At 37.8% G+C, this 23,047-nt stretch overlaps 1 protein-coding gene across 5 annotated transcripts in view; it reads left to right on the top strand.

Moving 5' to 3' along the window:
* HECW2 (HECT, C2 and WW domain containing E3 ubiquitin protein ligase 2) overlaps positions 1–23,047 on the top strand; it is a 392,473-nt gene that overhangs the window by 45,949 nt on the left and 323,477 nt on the right. The window lies entirely within an intron of this gene.

Raw genomic sequence — 23,047 nt, 5'->3', positions numbered from 1 at the left:
TTAAGGGTCTGACTTCAGCTCAGGTCATGATCTCGCGGTCTGTGAGTTCTAACCTCACCTCGGGTTCTGTGCTGACAGATCAGAGCCTGGAGCCTGCTTCGGATTCTTCGTCTCCCTCTCTCTCTGCCCTTCCCCCATTTGCACTCTGTCTCTCTCAAAAAATAAATAAATGTTAAAAAAATTAAAAAAAATAAAAAAGAAAAGAAACAAAAATCATGAGTAGGCATGTAGGGGCACTGGCTAAGTTTGTGATTAACTGGCCTTTGAGGTACTGCCGTGATAGAAGAGTATTCTAAATTGGAGCCCTAACTCTCCCATAAGTGTAATGTGGGCAAGGTTTTTAGAACCCCTTTGCAGTAACCTCTCTGAGGATTGTGGAGGGTGCAGGGTAACTTTTATGCTGTCAAAACAAATCTGGAGCTGCTGGGCTGGCTGGAAAATTAGCCTTTTTATTGCCCTCTCTGTCGTTCATTGTTTGCCAAATTGTGGTCCGGAACTGCCTGTATTAGAATTTCTTGGGGTGGGGCTTAGGATTCTTAATTAAACAAACTTTCCAAGTATTCATAGATACTTTAAGATTTGACAGCTACTGGCGCCTTTCTCATTTCCCTTATTTGTCTTAATCACAAGTAATTGAGCTACACTAAGGACAAATCACTTTGTGGAAGAGGGTGAGGAGGATACAGGGGAATGGTCTCAAAAAGGTAGAGAAACAATTGCCATTCTCGACGGTCTCTGTTAGACTCTTGAGTCTTTCTACTGAGCGCTCTTCGGTCACACCTCAGCCTGGTCTGTTCTCTGCCCTGGTTCATGTTGTCCCTGGTTTTACGAGAAGTATTTTCATATTTACAATCATCTGTGCCCTGACTGGTCTGCCTGGCAGTCAAGAGCTCTGCATCTCCCCATCCTTGGCTTCAGTTGAATTATAAACCTTTGGATATAGCTACCTGGTCTCTAGATTGGATGTTTGAGTTCCTCTTGGCTCTATTGCCTTCTATCCAGAGGCTTTCATTCATTCATTTTTTTTTAAGTTTTTTATTTCAATTCCAATATAGTTAACATACAGCGTTCTGTTAGTTTCAACAGAAATTCAACAATTTCATACATTACTCAGTGCTCATCATGATAAGTTTACTCTTTAATCCCCTTTGCCTATTTCACCCATCCCCCCACCTACCTCTCCTCTGGTAACCATCGGTTGGTTTGATCTCTATAGTTACAAGTCAGAGGCTTTCATTCTTCTCCCTTCTCATCTTGGTCCCATATACATATACAGCACATTCTCAAATTCTAAACAGTTTTTCCCAATACACTTTTTTGCTTTTTGTTTTTGTTTATGTCTACCGGAAACTCTCATAGTGTTAAGGTGTTCAGGTTCTTCCACGAAGCTTAATTCACTTTATATGGTAACTGAATTGTTTCCCAGGAGCAGGAGGCTTGTGATATGGAGGGAGGACAGAGAACAGTTTTCCTTCTTCTTCCTAGTATAGGAATGACTTTTTGCCCACTCCTTTTCTTCCACTAGATCCACCTTTCTTGGCTTCTGTATTTGAAGTCAGGTGATGGAGCTCTGAGGTGAATGATGCATCCCACACACAGGAGATGGCTGATGTGTGGGGAGCTCTGGCTTATTCACTTGTGGCTGCTGCTGCCTTTCACCCAACACCACCACTGATGTAGCCATCAAAGACCCACTGAAGTCAGGACTTCTGGGGTGCCTGGGTGACTCAGCTGGTTAAGCGTCTAACTCTTGGCTTTGGCTCAGGTCATGGTCTCATGGTTCGTGGGTTCAAGCCCTGCATTGGGCTCCATGAAGAGCCTGTTTGGGATTCTCTCTCTTTTCTTCTGTCTCTGTCCCTCCCCCACTTGTGCTTTCTATTTCTCTCTCCAAATAAATAAATCTAAAAAAAAAAAAAAAAGAAGTCAGGACTTCTAACTAGGTGGATCAATGCTTATTAGTTTATTCATGGAGTGCATTGGCCATTTGGCAGATTAATATGGAGGGTGACTGGCCCCATAGCTCTCAGCTTCTAGTCCAGAAAATTGGATGACATACTGTCTGAAGATCATTTGCCCTGTAACTTTTTGGAATTTATAATCTCCTTTTCCCATTCAAGCTGGAAGTGAGTCCTAGAAGGGGGTCTAGGCACCAAATAGCAAGGCTAAAGTTTTTCAAGAAATTATTATATACTTTTTGCTTCTCTTTCTGTTTATCATTGGGACAATTCTAGAAGTTGATGGAGATAGGAGGTCTTTTGTGAGGCTGAGCATGCCAGATTTTAAGATTTATGGGCTTTAGACACATAATCTGGAAAGCAAGTGCCCATGGACATTTCTGATTTTTCTACTTCAGCTCTCTTATGTGATCCTGTGGCCCCTACAGTAGTCCCTTATGCAAGATGCTGCCACAGCTGTCGTAGTTTAGAGTGGCAAACCGTGCACCGAGGTGAACCAAGAAAACTAATGAACTCAGAAGTGGACAAAACTAGAGGGTCCGTGAATATTCTAGCAGAGCATCGGAGGGTTCTCATATCAGGTTACTCGCCAGCTTATTAAGTGTGTCCTCCATATCCAACATTGGTCATTTAGAAAAAGAGAGTTTGAGTTTTTAGGATGCTGTATGGTTCCTAAGAGTCCACTTTACCTTTCCAGGTTGTTCTAAAGTGCTCCCAGATTATTAGGCCTCTGTCATCCTTTTCTTTCCTCTGTAGCTGTTCTCTGATAAATGTTAGGATAGAAAGCGATCTGATTAAATTCTTCATAGTATAATGATTCCCCTGAAGGTGGTTGGATTTTTTTTAAACAAATAATGCTTGTTGACTCATATCTTTAATTGGTGACATCTGAGGCAATGTATCATAATGAAGTGAGCAATTTCAGACATTCTGAACAGAAGTGAAGGGACAACACAAAAGAGGTCTGTAAGCTCTTTCTGCTTTCTCTGACTTTTGCTGCTTTTGAACTCCTCTCACCTCTGCATTTCCAAAGTGACTGTTAATAGTTTAGGGATGGGTGAGGTGGGGGGTGGGTAAGACTAGCCAGGACTATTATGTATACGTTTAGGGTTGACTTTGCCACAGACAGACCTAAAAAACTATATGGTAAGAGGATAAGGCTTTTAATTAATTGTCTTGTAGTTTGCCTTAGCAAATCTCTTTATCTTTCAATACATTATGCAAGGCATTACATCAGACTCACCCAAACTGCCTATGGCATGTAAATGTGATGTGGAACAGTATAAAATTTCTAAACATTGATGTATTTGGACTAGCGTCCTTTCTTATGCATTATGTTGGAAGCAGCCCTTAAGAAATAACAAAGCCAGCATGGTGAGCAGTCTGTATGTCTCACATTGGTGGTAAGGACCAACCACATCTATTTTAGTATGATCCTGATTTTGAGTTTCTGCATTTGGAGTCGTTACCAACTTTCTGAAAGCAACACTGATTTTCACAGACTGGGAAATCTGTTTTCCCTCTTTTGGGAGTGCTGTGAGAAATGAGGCTTGAAGCTTTAAATATGGCTTTTTAGGGGCTAGCTTTTTTAGCAGTTGAAGAGTTATGTCGACAATTTGTTTTCTTCCTAGTCATTTTGTTGTGCGCATTGTGGAGAAGACTAGTTAGTTGAGGAGTTAGCTGCTATGCTCATTTAGTGTTTGCTATTTAAAAATTTCCCCATTTAGATGTGGGGAGCTGTGGGGCAATTGAAATGGGATATGATTTCAGTATATGAGGCTTGTAGCAAGATGCTTTGCCCTCACACACACTGTGGCAAGAAAAGCATGAAAGTGTCGTGTTGGTCTCATTAACCCTGCCCGGTGTGGTGAAACCATGAGAGGAGGCAGATGAGGCCCATCTTGTTCCCCAGTAGAGACTGGTGGTGGAAATGCTGAGGCTCAGGCAGGTGGTTGTGTTAAGCAGGTTCTTGGGAGCTACTTTTAGTTCTTTGAAAAATTTATATCTCAAAGCCCCAAATCTCCCTCCTGCGTCACAGCAGCTGGCCTACATTCACCAGAATATGCAGCCTCTCATCTGATATTTATGGGTGGTGGAGTGAGGCAGAAGAGAAGAGGATTTAACTATCATTTCAACCCCCGTTTTCATTTCCAAGGCTGAAAAGATTCTTCTGTGGTCCTCAGATATGTATTATTTAAAGAGGAAAAAAGTAACACATTCCCTCTGATGTTTCACTGAACTCACTGAGTTGAGATCTCAGAGCATGTTGCTGCTAATAATTGATTCCTGTGTATTAATGCTGACATATGAGCAGCCTAGTGTGTGTGGCAGGGAAGAGCTACATAATTTAAGAACAAAGCAGAGTAAAGATTTTTTGCTGCACAAGGACAGGAGGTACTGACATATACTGAAGACTCATTTACAGCCAGACTGAACCTTTCCTGTGGTCAGGCAACACATCTGGGAAATAGGACTATAAATAGCTGGATATTAAAATTTATACATACTACTTTCCAATTGGCTGATCTCATTTAGTTTAGGACACAAAATTGGGACCTTTTAGCAGACTGATATTAACAGTAAAAACAACTGAAATCAGAATTCTGGGAATTGTGTGCAATAGTAAATCAGAGTGCAGTTATATAAAAAAAATACTCAGCCTTTGCTGATAACTGCTATCAAAAATGAGGTTCTAAATTATGTACAGTAATCCTTTTTTACAAGGCTAGTATTATATTTTCACCTCAAGCAAAATTTGGTTTCTTGTTCTTGATGCAAAACAAGAATTGGAGGTGTTATAAAGCTTTCATCTTAGGCATTTAATTAAATTCTGCAATCTAGCGTTGACCTCATACTGTTTTATAGTGAGGTAAGCTGAGCCAGAAAAAAGTCAGTCTAGTTTAAGGTGACAGTAACAGAGGCACTTGCCTAATTAAACACATTGTTAAAGGAAGATCAAGAATGAAATTACATCTTTATATTCCTTTTCTTGTGCTATGGATAAGAGAACAGATAATTTTGCTGAGATTAAAGAATAGGAGCTTCTCTGTCTTACAACCTTAAAATTGAAGGGGAAAGCAGGAGTATGGAAAGGGAAGTGAAATACAAGGTAAGGGAAAGAAAAGGCAAGTTGTCTCTTGGCTGTTGTGATTCAAAATAATTAAAGGACAAAGTTCATCTATGGTGGTTGAGGCTGCTTCAAAATATGAAAGGGGCTCTAGAATGTCCCACATCAATGACAGACATTTGTCTCCCAGCATCATGGCTTTGGAAGTAGATAGAGGTCACCGGTTGCTAATTCCCAACTAACTTGGGGGTCTTTCTTGGTTTCTCTACAAAGGATAAGGTGACTAAAGTTTGGACATTTTTGCAATATTATAATTTATTTGTTTACTGGAAGATCAGCTGCCAAATCTCTGGCTTCCAGAAGAGAAAACATACTAGCTAAGCACCTGTCTTAGTCTTCAAACAAACATGGTTAAGATGCAATTGAAGTTCTATCCAAGGTGAAGAAAGACATAGTAAGAAGGCACCTAGTTGGTCTCCATACCACATAAATTATATGCTATGGGCTTGAAAAAAATTACAGCTAAAGAAACTATATGCTATCTAACTGTCTTCAACCCCCAAATATTTTGAATATATTTTCTTAACAAAGTGTTTTCGGAAGTAACATAGACTGAAAGGTTCACTAAACCATGCCAAATTATGCCATACTAATCTCTTCTTCTTCTCCGCCCTCCCCCCGCCTTTTGTCCTCTTCCCTTTCCTTCTCCTCATTAGTGTTTCTAGAGGTAAAATAAAACAAAATATGGAGATATTTCTAGATTGTAGTAAGGTAATTGACAAGATCTGTTGAGATGGCATTGTGGTCAAGATGGAGGTTTGCGCCCCAGATCATATGTTAGGTGCCAGATCCACAGGGTGCTGCCAATGCAGCAGTAGATGAGTGAGAAGTGGCCTCTGTCTGCAAAGAGCTTATAGTGTGTTGAAGGAAAGAGACTATTACAAAACAAAGGGTAGTAAAATATGTTGAGATAATGGTGGTGGGGGTGCAGGATCTTCTGTTGGATCTAATGGATCCTCAAGGTTAGGGAAGATTTGTCCAAGATAATCTTTAAGCTGTGATTTGGAGGCTAATAGCTACATTAATGGTGGGAAATGGTAGAGTATTCCAGTCATAGCCCTTGCATGTACAAGGACTCAGAGGTGAGAAGGACATGGTCTCTTCACAGACCTGAAAACCATTGAATATGGTAAGTGCATCTGTTAAGGTACAAGCTTAGCTGCTGTAACAAAGTCATCCCAAATTATAGTAGCTCAAATAAGACAAATTTATTTCCTCCCATGAAGTTGTCTGGAATTGGTCGGCAAGCCAGGTTGGTTAGGCAACTCTATTTCTAAAGGAACTTAGATTCTTTTTATCTTTATCATTCACTTACCAGTGAAAAACTATTTCAAGCATCTTTAAAATTTTTTTTTTCAACGTTTATTTATTGTTGGGACAGAGAGAGACAGAGCATGAACGGGGGAGGGGCAGAGAGAGAGGGAGACACAGAATCGGAAACAGGCTCCAGGCTCTGAGCCATCAGCCCAGAGCCCGACGCGGGGCTCGAACTCACGGACCGCGAGATCGTGACCTGGCTGAAGTCGGACGCTTAACCGACTGCGCCACCCAGGCGCCCCTCAAGCATCTTTTATACAATTAATGAACCACTGGTGTCTAAAGTGATAACTGAAAGTCAGAAAGAAGTCTGCTATTGGAATACATATCAAGGGGAATGGAGCCCAGACTTAAGGTTAGGGATAATTTCTCCATGGAGGTGAGAACTGAAGTAGAAGTTGGCAAGATGCAAGTTAGGAGGTGGGAGAGTTCCAGGCAGAGGGAAGAACAACATGTGCAGAGAACCCATGGCAAGAGGGAATATCGGAGATTTAAGGAACTAAAAATCACTGGGTATAGTATTGGATAGGGTATAATTTAAGGTGCAGCAACACAGAGACCACAAATTACATTAACTCAAACAAAACAAGTTTACTTTCTTCCCATAGAACAGCAGCTTCTAGAGGATGGATCCCTGAATAGGGTGTTTGCAATGCTAGCAGGAGTGAACTCTTGATTAGGGAACTTTAACTGTGAACTAATTGTCTCATGTTAATTTATATATATATTATATATTGTATATTGTATATTATATGTATTATATATTATATATTATATATTATATTATATATTATATACACACATATATCACCATCTCACTATATTTTAAGAAGTTTAGGATTTATCTAAAGGCAAATATGAAGCCATTGGAAAGAAGGGAATTAAATTTATAATTTAGAAAGGTGGCTCCCGTTTTAATGCCATGAATGAATGGGTGGGCAAGATGTAAGGCTGGGGGCCAGTGGGGCTATTGCTGTAATCCAGATGAGAAAGGATATGGTGATAAGGATATGGTGATAAGGGATGGTTATCTGTTAGCCATAATATAGTTAATAGGCAGAACTTCGTGGAGTAAGAGTTTGGCAGAGATGAGCTATTTTAATCTATTGCTATCCAGGGCTGAAATTCATAAAATTATATGAATTCCAAGAATTTTGAATGTCCACAAATTTATTTTGATGAGGGTTTGCAAAATCAAGTATTCACTATGGCCTAAGAATAGGAAAACGAAAGAAATAAAGCAGACCTATTGTAATGTTGGGAGGTTATGGAGAACTGGATAGCACATGCTGTCTCCAAAGGGGCCAGATATCCTCAGTTCCAGCCAAGCGTTGTCATTTATAAATCAAAATTCATTGTTGCCAGATCTAATTTTTTCCCCTTTTATCTTGGGTTGTTATATGAAATCTTCTGATTTTTAAAAAATGTTTTATTTATTTTTGAGAGAGGACAAGCAGGGGAGGGACAGAGAGAGGGGGACAGAGGATCTGAAGTGGGCTCTGTGCTGACAGCAGTGAGTCCAGTGTGGGGCTTGAACTCACAAACGCGAGATCATGACCTGAACTGAAGTCAGATGCTCAACCGACTGAGTCACCCAGGTGCCCCTGAAATCTTCGGATTTTGAATGTTGACAACTAAGTAAAAATTAAGCAAACATACAAAGTACTGTGTAGACCAACATTGTAAGGACCAAGCAAAACAGGTCTGTAAATGAGATTTGATTTGCACAGATTCATGTGTGCTTACGTCTTAATAACTGTATTAGTTTGGGTAGGCCGCTGTAACAAAGAAACCCAGTGGCCAAGAGAACAGAGATGTTTATTTCTTATGTGACAGTTCCAATGTGAATGGACCAGGTGGCTGGACATTGTTGCTCTTCGTAATCTTTCAGGTACTTCCCAAGTTGTTGTTACACCATCCCCAAGTAGAGTGTTCATCTTCATGGTTAAAGTTGGATCATTACATCTGGATTCCAGTCCTCAGAGAAAGAGAAAGAGAACACAGATGAAGTATCTGTCCATATATTCATAAAAACTCTTACTATTTTTTTTAAATTTTTTCTGGCATACTTCCTTATTAATTTTTATCCTTATAGACTTTTGAGCCTGGCATGATGGATTATTAGTCCTATTTAACAGATAGAAAAATGAGGTGTAAGTAAGTTGTAACTTACCCAGGATCACAAAGAGAATTAGTGGTAGGACTAGATTCTACCTTGACTCCCTTTTAATAATAATAAAATGTCTTTGAAATGCATATGTAATACATATTTAAATAACAGTTTATTTGAATTCCTGTTATTAAAGTTCAGTCACTTACTGAAGCATGAAAACAGATGGCAATGTATATTTTTCCTCCTGGATACGTTATCATATCCTTCTTCCGAAGTATCATTCTTGTTTGCTCCTGACATCACATGGGGAATCCACAAAAGCCAACGGCCCTTCAAATATTTTGTAAGATGATTTTGCTCTGGTAGTACCAGAATATTCTTTTGTCTTAAATGTTACAGTTTAATTGTGTGCAGGAACATTGATTCCTTATAGCATGGTGTTTACATGTGGCTAGAGCTCTCAGCCTCATTCAATTTCTGTTTCTGAGAAAACTATTAGAGAGTGTCATGGCCAGAATTGCTGTCATTAGTCAAGTCACTTTTCTAGGTCTGGGTAACCACAACTGTGCACAGATAAGTGAAATTTCATTTGACAGTTTCGGGGGCATTTCACTAATACAGATCAGACAAAGCCACAGCATTTCCAGATACTTTCCAGATACTGTCTTTTGTTTTTACTCAGGCCTTTGAATGAAACATTTAAATAGTGGATTTGGAGTTCTAGAAAATGAAACATTGTAAGGATGTGGAATTCTCCTCTGGCTTTTATTAGAAAAAGGAAAAGAAGGCTTGACCATTTAATTGTGGCTGCTCTGGTGAAGAATGGGCAGAACAATGAAGCAGTGATGTGTTGACAATGCCTTGGATATACACAATAGAAAAGCCTTCTGTTTTGTTTTGTTTTGTTTTGCTTTTTGAAGGAGCGTCATGTTCTGGTTGGTGGAGCCCAGGATTATAATGCCCATATACCAGGATTCTAGCTGCGGTGTTTCTGCCACTGATTCTCAGCATTGACTTTGGAAATAGCTTTCGGTTGCTTCAGGCAACAGATAATTTTTAAATGAGTGAGGGTGAGTGTGTTCTACCCCCCACATAGAGAACAGGATGGTGATACTGTTGCTTTTATGTAATTTAATTTATATAATTAAAAAAAATAATACATTTGACTCGTTTTCCATTAGTCAGTCAATTTCCAGTAATGTAGGCACCAGTGTTAATATTTAATTAATTGTTGGATAATGCATCACACACTTCTGCAGTTGAATCATTTAAAGAAATATATTTAAAAGTCTATGTCATATTTATTGAGGGAAGAATTTGGCATATTAAATAATGGCCCAAATGATCTGGAAATATAGGTGGATATAAAGATAGCACCACCAGTACAGTCGCTGTTACCTTCACACCAATATTAGGCTGTTGTGAAGGTTAAATGAAATGATGTTCTTCTTTTTGTTTGAACCCTTTTCAGTATATTCCAGTGTATTCCTATGCCACATAGCCATTGGGTAAGGATATGAGAAACATTAAGGAATGGATGGGAAGCTTGTCCCAAGCTGAAAACACATACTTTCTTTGATGTATCCTAAAACCATACTGTTTTATGTTTTAGCTAGCTTCTTCCTGTTTATGGTGTATTTTTTCTGACTTTATAAATAATTCTGTCTTATATATGGTATAATTATGACTCATATTTCCTCTTATGAGAACTGAACATTAATCTTTTTTAATTTTAATATTTATTAATTTTTGAGAAGCAGAGACACAGAGCACCAGCAGGGGAAGGGGGCAGAGAGAGAGAGGGAGACACAGAATCTGAAGCAGGTTCCAGGCTCCGAGCTGTCGGCACCGAATCTGATGAGATCACAAACTGTGAGATCATGACCTGAGCCGAAGTCGGACGCTTAACCAGCTGAGACTCCCAGGCGCCCCAAGCATTAATCTTATTCCCTCAGACCTACCTGTCTCATGTTAACTGTTCTGCTTATCCATGAGGCATTGATGCACATTCATCTTTTGAAGTTACAGTTGAACAACTGTTTTGAGTATTGTATTACAAATGGATCTGGTTCTGCACAACCAGTAGACTCATCTGTTTTGGTAACTATGTCTAAACTCCAGTAATTAGGAGTAATTTCTTACTGGGTTATAATAATGAAAGCAAGTTTCAGACTTCATTCCACTGCATATAAAGATGTTTATTAGAGAAGGTACGAAATAACCCTATATAACCTGTTCTTTGAGCTCTGTGAATTCTCAGCAGTCTTTCAGGTGCTCTCTAGGTGCACATTACAGGTGCCAGGTTTAATGCCATATTCTAAATGCTCACTCGGTTTTTACTTTTTGACAATCATTTGAGATTTATAGACAAATTGCGAAGATAATACAACGTTTTCATATACCTCTTACCTGATTTCTGCTCTTGTTAACTTTCTACATTACCATGATTTATCAAAACTAAGAAATCAATATTATGATTATTATCAGTATTAACTATACTCCAGACTTTTTTCCATTAATATCCTTTTTCAGTTCTAGAATCCAATCTAGAATATCACATTGCATTTAGTCATTAGACTTGTGTACCAGGTTCATGAAAAAGATCAGTTTATACATCTTAAACACCACTAATTTTAACCAATGAAAATTTGTCTCTAGTATCTACAACACCTGTGATCAAAACCACCAGTATCAGTTGGAAAGAGATAGCCAGCTGCCTCTGGGAGTGTGGTTCTTTCGAGTAAATATCAGCTGACCACCAGTATAGTGTGTAGTTCCAGTTAGGGTAGGAGACAAAAACTAACACACACATGCATTTCATATTGCTCTGCTGTGGTATTTGAAAGTAAATTCCAGGTAATCTAACACTTGGGCTATATTGAAGTTCTGTTTAAGTTCCGTGTATGCTATAGATTACTGATGAAAGGAGATCCTTAGTCCTTTTTAAAAAATTATAACATTTTCTACCCTAATTATAAAAAAATAGTACTTTTATTCACTTGTCAGACATACAGAAAATATAGAAAAGCATACAAAGGAAACATTCACATAATTCCTGTCATACTGATTTTCTTGGCTTAAATGTTAATTTTTCCCTTAAATCTAATTACCTCTGTGACCTCCAGAAACAAATACTTTAGTCTGAATCTGTATCCATCTTTCTCTGACTTAGTGTTTCAGAGAAGCTTTAGCCTTTTTGCCATCAGGAGTGTACTGGACTCAAGAATTGAGGGGCAAGGAGACAAAGTGTTTCCTAGCATAAATTACTACTTTTAAGTAGAGTTCATTATGGAATTTTACACTTCTGTGTTTTCAAGAAGTATAAAGATGTGCAAATGTTCCTCAGAACATAAACTAACGTGCTAATGTCATAGCTGAATAAAAGCTGCCAATGCTCTTTTCTGTTTATTTTGAATTATTATTATTATTTTTTTGTACAGTTGTTGAGTTACTGATACGGAATTGTGGGAGAAATTGATGACAGTGGCTTTGCATGTCATTTGTACTGATAAACCTGCGAAGGTAGAATAGGGTACGGGGGAAAGTCAGGTTCACACAATGGGGGCATTTCGTCTTGACTCCACAGCACCTTCTCAAGTTTAAGATTGGGCATGGGTATGTCATGTAGCCTCTCCCTGCCTTGTTTCCTCACTTGTAGCACAGGGATGGTGATGAATGCCTCAGAGGTCCAAAGGTTGCATTAACTGAGATGACATGTGTAAAACACTGAAATACATGGTAGCTATTATTAATATTCAATGTATTTCCTTTTTTTTCCTTTTTAATTTATAAATTGAATCAGTCCCAGTCGTGAGGCAGGCACATGTTGAGTTTTCCTCTGTGTGCTAAGATCTGGACATGGTGTTAGGGACATCGAGAAATGACACGTCTGGGTTCTCAGGCACTGCACAGAGTAGTAGTGGAGACAGATGCCAACACCATGGGACGCGGTGGGACAGGCATTGTGGGAAGACTGGTGAGGAGTGAGCCACCCAGGCCTGTCTGGGAGAGGCAGAGATACAGGGAGGACACCCAGGCAGGCAAGAAGGCAGTAGGCACTGAGCTAAGGCTGGGTTTTAAGTTATTGGGCAAGGGTGGTGCATGGCACAGAGGAATTAAGGATCCTACGGCTAATTTTCTCCCTACAGCCTCTTACCGTGAAGTCTTTAAAGGAGTTCTCTGCAGTCATGCGCAGAAGCCTTTTGTAAAGCAAGCTACCACCACATGGGTCTTATAAATTTGGTTTCAGTATCCCCTGTCCCATCTAGGTGCCTCTGTGTATTTTTTAAACATTACACTTAATTTTTTCTTCATATATTTTTGGATTATAAAAGGCCTATAACAACATTACAGAAAAATTTGAAAATAAAGAAGAGGGAAAAAAAAAGTCCACAATTTGCTAGCTGTGTTAATACAGTGGATTTCATTCTTTGTTCATCTTATCCTGAATATATATAAAAATTATCTTCCTCCCTTTCCTTTGTTATAGGGATAAAATTTGATTGACACAAACTTTAGAGGAAGTCTGAATTGTAAGCCTCATGCTCTGTATGTGGTGTTAAAGGAAAAAGGGTTACACTAAGGATGGGTTACCCCACAGGATTCCCTGGGTGATGCTTTGAGGCAGAATTATGGGAAATCATGTGCCCCAGGCCTTTTTTTTTTTTTTTTTTTAAAGCAATAGCTGCCTCCCCTAGTTACTGGTGATCTTGAAATTGTGGGGAGGTGTGGCTGGGGTGGTTCACAGTGTTCATTACTTAGGACAGAACAATTTTCACAGATTTTTACCTTATATGCTTTTACTATTGATTACATAATATTTTCTTTTCTTTTTCTTTTTTTTTTGAGACTGAGAGAACATGCGTATGCAAGTGGGGGAGGAGCAGAGCGAGAGAGACAGACAGAGAGAGAGAGAGAGAGAGAGAGAGAGAATCTTAAGCAAGTTCTACGCCCAGCGCAAAGCCCATCTTGGGGCTTGAGCTCTCGAAACTGTGAGATCATGACCTGAGTCGAAATCAAGAGTCAGTTTCTTAACTGACAGAGCCACTCAGGCGCTACTTGATTACCTGATATTTTCTATTTACTTAACTTTTTATTTAACTGAAGGAAATTTATTTTAAAAGGTAGCTCTATACTATTATTACATGATTAAGAGAAGGTCACTCTAGCATTCATTACAATGAAAACAAATGAAAACAACATAATTAACTTCTAGGTGGATATGGATACTTGCCAGAGGCCCTAAACCAAATTTCTGCTCTTTGTTAAAATGGGAGATGAGCAGGTGTTGAAGATTTGTTGGTGGGATCCTATCATTAAACAGAGACTATTTCATTAGAACTATTGGAATAAGATTTTTATATTGTATGTGTGTAATTTACTTTGGAAGTGCTTCAACATAAACAGCATGATTCTTGGCTAATTTTCTCCTTACAGGCTGGTATCATTTCAGGCACCTTAATAAGGAATTAACACCTTCGGTATTGGATACTTAGAACTTCAAATATTATTTTTCTATTAATTTTTGAATGTTTTTAGAAAGAGAGAGAGCATGCGAATTGGAAGAGAGGAGCAAAGGGAGGGAGGGAGGGTGAGATAGAGAGAGACAGAGATAGAGAGAGAGAGAGAATCTTAAGCAGGGTCCACACTCATCATGGAGCCAAATCTCACAACCCCTGAGAGTTGATCTGAGCTAAAATCAAGAGTTGGATGCCTAAGCGACTGAGCCACTAAGGTGCCCCAGAACTTCAAATATTGTTATAGAAATATATGCCAGAGGATTTACTTACCTTAAAGGATGTTAGGAACAATTTTTCATCTGTGACATGATTGCGAATTGTGTGAATGAACTGTGGGAAGCCCAGGAGGGCTCATCCTGCCATCTAGGTTTTCTGGAGTGTCTTTCATCTTAGGTGGTAGTAGGAAATGCCTTAAGAAAGTGGGGCTTCCTTGAGCTACAAAACAGGTTTGGTGCCTGCTTGCTAAAGTACTTTTGGCTGAATTTAGTTTATGACTTGATTTCATAATGTACTACCCCGTAGCGAGGTGTATGAGGAATGAGATACATGGCTTATGCCTAGCTTGACAGGTCCTTCCTAAATGATGTAGACCCTTCCTGAACAGGTCAGCTTGCAGTATCTTTCTTCCTCTGATTCAGTGTGATTGAATGCCTTGTCTATGACCAATCAACACGTCCTGAATTTTTGGACAGTATAGCCCAAGGGAAATCTTTGTTTGCATAACTCTGGCTTGTTTTCTAGCAGTCTTGGGTAGATCAGTATTTTTCAAATTATCTGTGGAGAAGGTCAGGTTTTTTTTTTTTTTTAATTTTAATTTCCAATACATTGTGGACTGGTACTCTGAATTACTAGAAAAATAAAATAGTGACTGCGCATACAAAATAGAAGTGTAGACTTTTTAAAATTAGGTTTAACAGATAACATGACATTTCAATAAATAACAAACCTAACATAGGAAAGAAGAGAAAAACTGTGACAATGATAATTATGAAAATTACACAGATTTCTTGAAAATGTGTATATGTGTAGGCAGTTACTTTAGAGAATTGTTATTGCATTCATACCTTTCTTGACCTGCAGTTGTAACTAAACAAATAGTTATAAGTGAAATAGTGATCTCCATATGCACACTTTGAGTGTAAACTGTGTGTATATCAGTATTTATAGTTTCTAATTCTCCAAATGGGCTTGCTTCTTGCTTGTGGACGTATCTAATACAGGTTGAACTGACATGCTACTCACAATGCATGTCTACCCAAAATGTTTAAGGTTTTGTTTTAATAACACTCACAGCAAAGAAGCCAGGCTCACAGAAGATATGTTTACGAGAATGGAAAAAGTATTTTTATAAATCAGTTTCTGCAAGCTCAGGATATTCGTTTCAAACTTTTATCCAAAGTAAAGCAAGTAAGGTTACTATTTTCACATTAATCTAATGTCCTTTGTCAGTAATCAATTTCAACAATTTTGTAGTAAATAACTTGCTTCTTGAAGAAAGATGGACACCTATTCAATGTTATTCATGACTAAAATACATACACATTTTTTAGGCTTAAAGAATAAGGGTCTAAAGAATAAGGGTTACTTAAAGAATAACAGTGGAGTAGATTGTCTTATGGCTTTTTGTTTTCTTTGTCTGAAATAGTGTATTAGTAGTATATTAAAAAGTAAAACCAGCTGAAGAGTTAAGTCTTTTTTACATAGATAACAGAGGTAAAATATTGAAGGAAAGTTGTAAAATGGTGACCCCCAAACTTGATTTATTTGGTCCACTATAGTTTTTAAAAAATTGGTGTGTCATATGAAAAAAATCTAGTTTTCTAGTATATCTTTATTAAAAAAAATTTTTTTTAACGTTTATTTATTTTTGAGACAGAGAGACAGAGCATGAATGGGGGAGGGTCAGAGAGAGAGGGAGACAAAGAATCTGAAACAGGCTCCAGGCTCTGAGCTGTCAGCACAGAGCCCGGGGTGGGGCTCGAACTCATGGACTGCGAGATCATGACCTGAGCCAAAGTCGGACACTTATCCAACACAGCCACCCAGGCACCCCTCTCTATATCTTTAAAAAACCCTAATATTTGGCCCCTTGTGGGGCCTGCATCTCTAGGTGACCTCAGTCAGTGCAAGGTCTCCACAGTCCCCACCTTTCACACAGGGTGCATATAGCTGCTTCATTAATTTTCCTTACCTGCCCACCCACTGTGGACATTGGAGTTTGTCACCTCCGGTCCAGAGTAATGTCTGAGTGTCTAGGGAGCAGGCTGTGTTGAGGGACTCCATCTAAAAGAGAATCCATCAGGTTGTGGCACTAGTGATGTCATACTCCTGTTGCCTTGATTCTCAGAGCTTGCTCTGAATGGTTGCTGTTCTCTCTACCCTGTCTTCTACCTAACTCTGCCCCTGCTTTCCTATTAGCCTTTCTAGAAACCTCTACCTATCAACCTCTATCTGCTTGCCTCTTACGGCTCTGTCCTTTGGATTACACATTTTTTTCTCATGTAGTGCTAACCTTACAATACCTCTGGTTTTGCCTTTGTATATCCCTTATTCTGGAATATTCTTGATAGCACTGTTTGTTTCCTTAATTGCACTTACCATAGTTTGTAAACATACACTTATTTATATGCTTACTTATTTAATCCAAAACTGTATGCTCTATGATGGACCATCTCTGCTTTGTTCACCACGGAATTCTTTTTTTTTTAATTTTTAAAAATATTTATTTGTTTCTTAAGACACACACACACATACACACAGAATGTGAGCGGGACAGGTGCAGAGACAGAGGGACACACAGAATCTCAAGCAGGCTCCAGGCTCTGAGCTGTTAGCACAGATCCTAACATGGGGCTTGAACTCATGGACTGTGAGATCATGACCCGAGCTGAAGTCGGACACTTAACTGACTGAGCCACCCAGGTGCCCCATGTTCTCCACTGAATTCTTAACCCCTACTACCATGTGTGGCATACCTAGGACATTGTCATAGTTGATGGCTGGATGAAATGAAGGTAGTGGTGCAGTAGGCTTGAGGGTGGGTGGTGGAATTGATTTGCACCCATGCAATGTGCAGTCACCAGTGAATCCTAATTTAGAGCTATTTGAATTATTTGAATGATTGAATTATTTCAGAAAATGAATGGAAATATTGATGGTTTAGAAGTATATTAATTATTTTTTTTGGTGCTCATGATTTCACATTTAGGAATGTGATATTTTATACTCCCCAAAATAATTTATTGACTGTATTTTACATTATTATCAATCAGATTTAAGTGTCTAATTTTTAGAGATTTTCAAGAAGGTAGGTCCTCACTACTGATGGCTTGTGGTTATAATTCTGAAGGGAGAAAAGAGTCACCATTAAATTAGCTTCATACTAATTAAAACTGCAGGCTACACAATAATTAGAACTGTTTGTCCATAAGGTCTTTTGGGCTTTTGATCACACCATTAAAAAAATAGATGGTTAAGTAAAAAAAAAAAAATATGATAATCCTTATATTTGTGGAAAATAATACTGAAATTCTTCTTTAGTGTTGAGAGCTGGAGGATTTTTTTGTTTTGTTTTGTTTTGTTTTTTCAAATTATGAAGTATAGCAATTTAGGGAATCATTTTAAAGAAAATCTTATAGTTCTACTAAACCATTTTTATTCTTGACCCAGAAGCTTATTTAAACATTTATTAAGTTATTTTTTGTCCTAATTATGGTAGAAATATCTTTCACAGAGTGATAATTGTGATTGTTTGAAAGCTCAAGATTAAAATATTCGTAAAAAGAAATCCTATAGGGAATGATGGAGTTCTCTTCAGGGAGGAGCAAAATGGAGGGGAAGGAAAGAAACAAGAGTCATCATCCCCCACTAAGATGCCATTGGGGGATGAGCGGATGGAGGGCAAAGAGGCAGAGTGGGGACGGTTGGTCTGAGAGGCACATTCTGGGATAATTTGCATATTCTCAGAAATAGTGGTGGGAGGTTGGGATGAAGGAATTAAATCTGCTGAAGAACCAAAATACTGTTCTTTCTTATTATACCCCCACCTACTCATCCTACACACATCCCTCTGTACACACTGATGCTTTTTTATAATCCATGCATGTTGAAAGTCAAACATTTGATGTGCACCAGCTGCAGTGAGAACCCAGTAGGTTTCTTCTGCAGGCTCTTCGATTGTAATCTTGAAAAAAAAGTTTACTGGTTTGGTTTTCTAATTTATATTTTAGTTGCACCACTGGAAGGGTGGAAATATTTGGCTTGTTTGTCTCAAATACACCCCAGAGATTGATGGACTCAAGCTTCTCTGTTTGACACAGGTGGCTTATTAACTGTCTTTTCTCCTCTCTGCAGTCAGAGTACAGGAGTAGAAAACAGGTTAGAAGAAGTAGGTCATGAGAGTTAACTGAAGAAAAGTAAAGTAACATATTTATGTCTCTTTCCATCTTTCAGAAAGCAGTACACTTCTAGACAGTTGCAGAAAGGTAAAAATACTTGTTTAAAGTAGTCTGTTTTTTTTCTCTTAATACCTATTGTATAAATAACATAAGCTAACAATATTTAACAAACACTAGCCTATTACAAAATTTCCCAGGCTCGTTTAAAACAATGGACCTAGGTTTCCAGAGCATATTGGAGTCAAAGAGAAATGTTAATGTCAGAGGAGAAGAATAGCTGGACAGAGATTTTGGTCAACTGCTCTTAAACCTTCTGTCCGTTGCCTGGTGGTAGAAGGAATTTGTTAACTTTTCTTGCCTGTAGCTCCACTAGGGAAAGAAGACTCCCTGTGGGGTGAATGTCCTTTCTCTTAATTATGACTCTTTAGTAGTTAGGTATAGTGTTTAGGTAAGTTTTAGAGTTGGTTATTTGGAATTCAAAATGCATTTTTCCATAGAAATAAAGTTTTAATTCAGTAATAGGGGTGCATTGTAACAGTGAAAGAGCCCTGGACCCAGAATCCAATTTGGAATTAGATGTTGCATTTTGTCTAAGCCAGGGTTTCTCAACCTTGCCATTATTGACATTTTAGACCTGTTTTTTGTCCTGCAGGATTGTTCTGTATTTCATTGTAAGAGATGTAACAGCATTTCTGACCTCTGACCTGGTTGCCAGTAGCAGTCATCCAGTCATGACAATGAGAAATGTCCCCTGGGAGGCAAAATTGTCCCTGGTGGAGAATCCCTGCTCTAAATGTATGATCTCTAAGACCTTGGACATATTATCTAACAGTCCTCAGCCTGTTTTTCTGTCTTTAAGTTAGGTACTACTTACTTCAAAAAAGTTAATGAATGGTCTTTAATTTGTAGTCTATCTACATGTGTCTTTATTAATATATGTGTGTATATATATTACTTATATATAATATATATGTATATTATATATAATTATTTCTGGAGTAAAACTGATGGGTCATGATATATTGTTCTTTAAAAGAATTTTTTGTATTAGATTTTCTAATATTATATTTAAAATTTTTTATACATAGGGTCATTCATAAGTAAGTTTGACCTATGTTAGTATTTCTTCAAATATGGTCCATATGCCAGTACCAAGTACTGGGAGAATGTAATCTACTCTTAGGTAGTATGCAGATAAATATTTCAAAAATTGTAATATGTATGTAATTATTCAATTAATTTTGACAAGTGATACTGTTTTTCATTCTTAACAGTGATAAAAATTTATCTTTTAGAGTAGACAGTCAATTTAAATGAACATTAATAATATTTATATGTACTATTGGTGGTTTCTGGATATGTTAAAAATTGTGAAGGTGGTTTGAGGCACATAGGCCTTTAAAGTTTGTGTGTGTGTGTGTGTGTGTGTGTGTGTGTGTGTGTGTGTGTGTATTTGCTAGATAAATGGGTGGAGGTGAGTAGGAGAGTTATCTATATCTATCTATCTATCTATCTATCTATCTATCTATCTATCTATCTAGTTTGTTTTCCATATTCTATGAGCCTCATTAATGTTCTGAAGCTTTTCACGTAGGGGTTATCAGTTCTTCAAAGGCTTGGTGGAATTTACCTTTAAAGCTATCTGGGCCCATTTTATTTTAGAGGTGTTTTCTGTTGTTATTTTTGTTTTGTTTTATTCAGTTTTTAATTTTAATTCCAGTATAGTTAGCATACAGTTTTATATTAATTTCAGGTATATAATATAGTGATTAAACCATTCTATACATTACTACTCAGTGCCCATCATGATAAAGTATACTCTTTAATCCTCATCACCTATTTCACCCATCCCTCCACCCACCCCTCCTCTGGTAACCATCAGTTTGTTCTCTATAGTCTAAGAGTCTGTTTCATAGTTTGCCCTCTCCCCTTTTTTCTCCATTGCTAATTTGTTCTGTTTCTTAAATTCTACATGAGTAAAATCATCTCATATTTGTCTTTCTCCGACTGACTTATTCACTTACCATTATACTGTCTAGCTCCATCCATGTTGTTGTAAATGGCAAGATTTCATTCTTTTTCCTGGCTGAATAATAGTCCATTGTGTGTATATACCACATCTTCTTTATCCATTCATTGGTCAGTGGACACTTGGGCTACTTCCATAATTTGGCTATTGTAAGTAATGCTGCAGTAAACATAAGGTGCATGTATCCTTTTGTGTTTTTGTATTTTTTTGGGTAAATACCCCGTAGTATGATTATTAGATCATAGGGTAGTTCTATTTTTAACTTTTTGAGGAACCTCCCTACTGTTTTCCACAGTTGCTGCACCAGTTTGCATTCCCATCAACAGTACACAGGGGTTCCTTTTGCTACACATGTTGCCAATACATGTTGTTTCTTCTGTTTTTGGTTTTGGCCATTCTGACAGATGTGAGGTGATATCTCATTGTGGTTTTGATTTGAATTTCCCTGATGATGAGTGATGAGTGACCATTTTTATTTTTTTATTTTTATTTTTTAAATTTTTTTTTCAACGTTTTTATTTTTTTTTTTAATTTTTGGGACAGAGAGAGACAGAGCATGAACGGGGGAGGGGCAGAGAGAGAGGGAGACACAGAATCGGAAACAGGCTCCAGGCTCTGAGCCATCAGCCCAGAGCCTGATGCGGGGCTCGAACTCCCGGACCGCGAGATCGTGACCTGGCTGAAGTCGGACGCTTAACCTACTGCGCCACCCAGGCGCCCCTGAGTGACCATTTTTAATTGGATTAGTTGTATTTTGGGTGTTGAGTTGTACACATTCTTTATATACATTAGTACCAACCTTTATCGAATATGTCATTTGCAAATGTCTCCCATTCTGTAGGTTGCCTTTTAGTTTTGTTGATTGTTTCCTTTGCTGTGCAGAAGCTTTTTACTTTGATGTAGTCCCAGTAGTTTATTTTTGCTTTTATTTCCATTGCCCTAGGAGATAAATCTAGAAATATGTTGCTGTGTGGCCAATGTCAGAGAAATTACTGCATGGACTCTCTTCTAAGATTTTTATGGCTTCAGGTCTCACATTTAGGTCATTAATCCATTTTGAGTTCATTTTTGTATATGGTGTAAGAAAGTGGTCCAGTTTCATTCTTTTGCATGTAGCTGTCCATTTTCCCAACACCATTTACTGAAGAGACTGTCTTTTCCCTGTTGTGTATTCTATCCTCCTTTGTGGAAGATTAATTGACCATATAAATGTGGGTTTATGTCTGCGTTTTCTATTCTTTTACATTGATCTATATGTCTATTTTTATGCCAGTACTATACTGTTTTGATTACTACAGCTTTGTAATATAACTTGAAGTCTGGAATTGTGATACTTCCTGTTTTTTTTTTTTTCAAGATTACTTTGGCTATTTGAGGCCTTTTGTGTTTTCATACAAATTTTAAGTTTCTTTGTTCTAGTTCTGGGAAAAATGCCGTTGGTATTTTGATAGGGATTGCTTTAAATCAATAGATTGCTTTGAGTATTATAGATATTTTAACAATATTTTTTCTTCCAACCCGTGAGCATGGAATATCTTTCCATTTTTTTGTGTCACCTTGAATTCCTATCATCAGTGTTTTATAGTTTTGAAAGTATAGGTCTTTCACCTTTTTGGTTAAGTTTATTCCTAGGTATTTTATTATTTTTGGTGCAGTCGTAAATGGGATTATTTGTTTTTAAAATGGTTTTTCTAGTTTCTCATGTAATTATTGTTCTGTGTAGTGTTTTCACCTCTTTTTGGTCTTATTTTGACCTTGAAAACTTGCTTTATTTATGTATGTATGTATGTATTTATTTATTTAAATTTTAGAGAGCAAGAAAACATGAGCAGGCTCCATGCTCAATGTGGAGCCCAGTGTGAGGCTCCATCTCATGACTCTGGGATCTTTACTTGGGCTGAAATCAATATTGGACGTCCAACTCACTGAGCTACCCAGGCATCTCTTGAATGCTTCTTTTAAAGTATACACCAGTTCATGTTACATATTTACTCCTAACTGTACTTGAGCAAGCCGAATACACTCCAGTTCCCTTTCCCTTTGATCCACATGGCACCATTCTTTCTCTGACCACAGCTTTGAAAGTTGTTCCTCCTTCCTTGTCTCCTTCTGACAACCATCTTTGTTCTTCGTGGCGTGTATTACCATATGACATGCTATGTATTTACTTTTGTCCGTCCTTCGATTCTAACCCCCAAAGGAAAGGTCCACAACAGAGGGACTTCATCTGTTTGATTGTGATAGCCCTAGTACTTGGCATATAGAAAGGCTTCAGTAAATATTCATTGAACGATTTGATATATTTATATTTTCCTAGAAAGTTATCCACTTGGTTTAGAGTTTCAAATTTATTGTCATAAATGTATTATTCTCTTAATACCGTTTTAGCAGCTGTGTCCTCTTTCTCATCTATAACACTGTTTATTTGTGTTTTCCTTCTTTTTAAAAATCAGTGTGGCCTCTGATTTGTCTCCTCTCTTGGTCCTTTCACAGTATCATCTTTTGGTTTATTCATCAAGTTAGTTTCTTTGTTTTCTCTTTCATTAATTGCTGTTTTTATCCTTATTAATTCTTTCTGCTGTTTTAGTGT

Source organism: Herpailurus yagouaroundi, unplaced genomic scaffold (genome assembly GCF_014898765.1).
Source record: "Herpailurus yagouaroundi ecotype Mexico unplaced genomic scaffold, PumYag 140, whole genome shotgun sequence".
Taxonomy (NCBI): Eukaryota; Metazoa; Chordata; class Mammalia; order Carnivora; family Felidae; genus Herpailurus; species Herpailurus yagouaroundi.
Note: the sequence above shows the minus strand (reverse complement) of the source record. Positions and strands in the feature narration are given on the sequence as shown.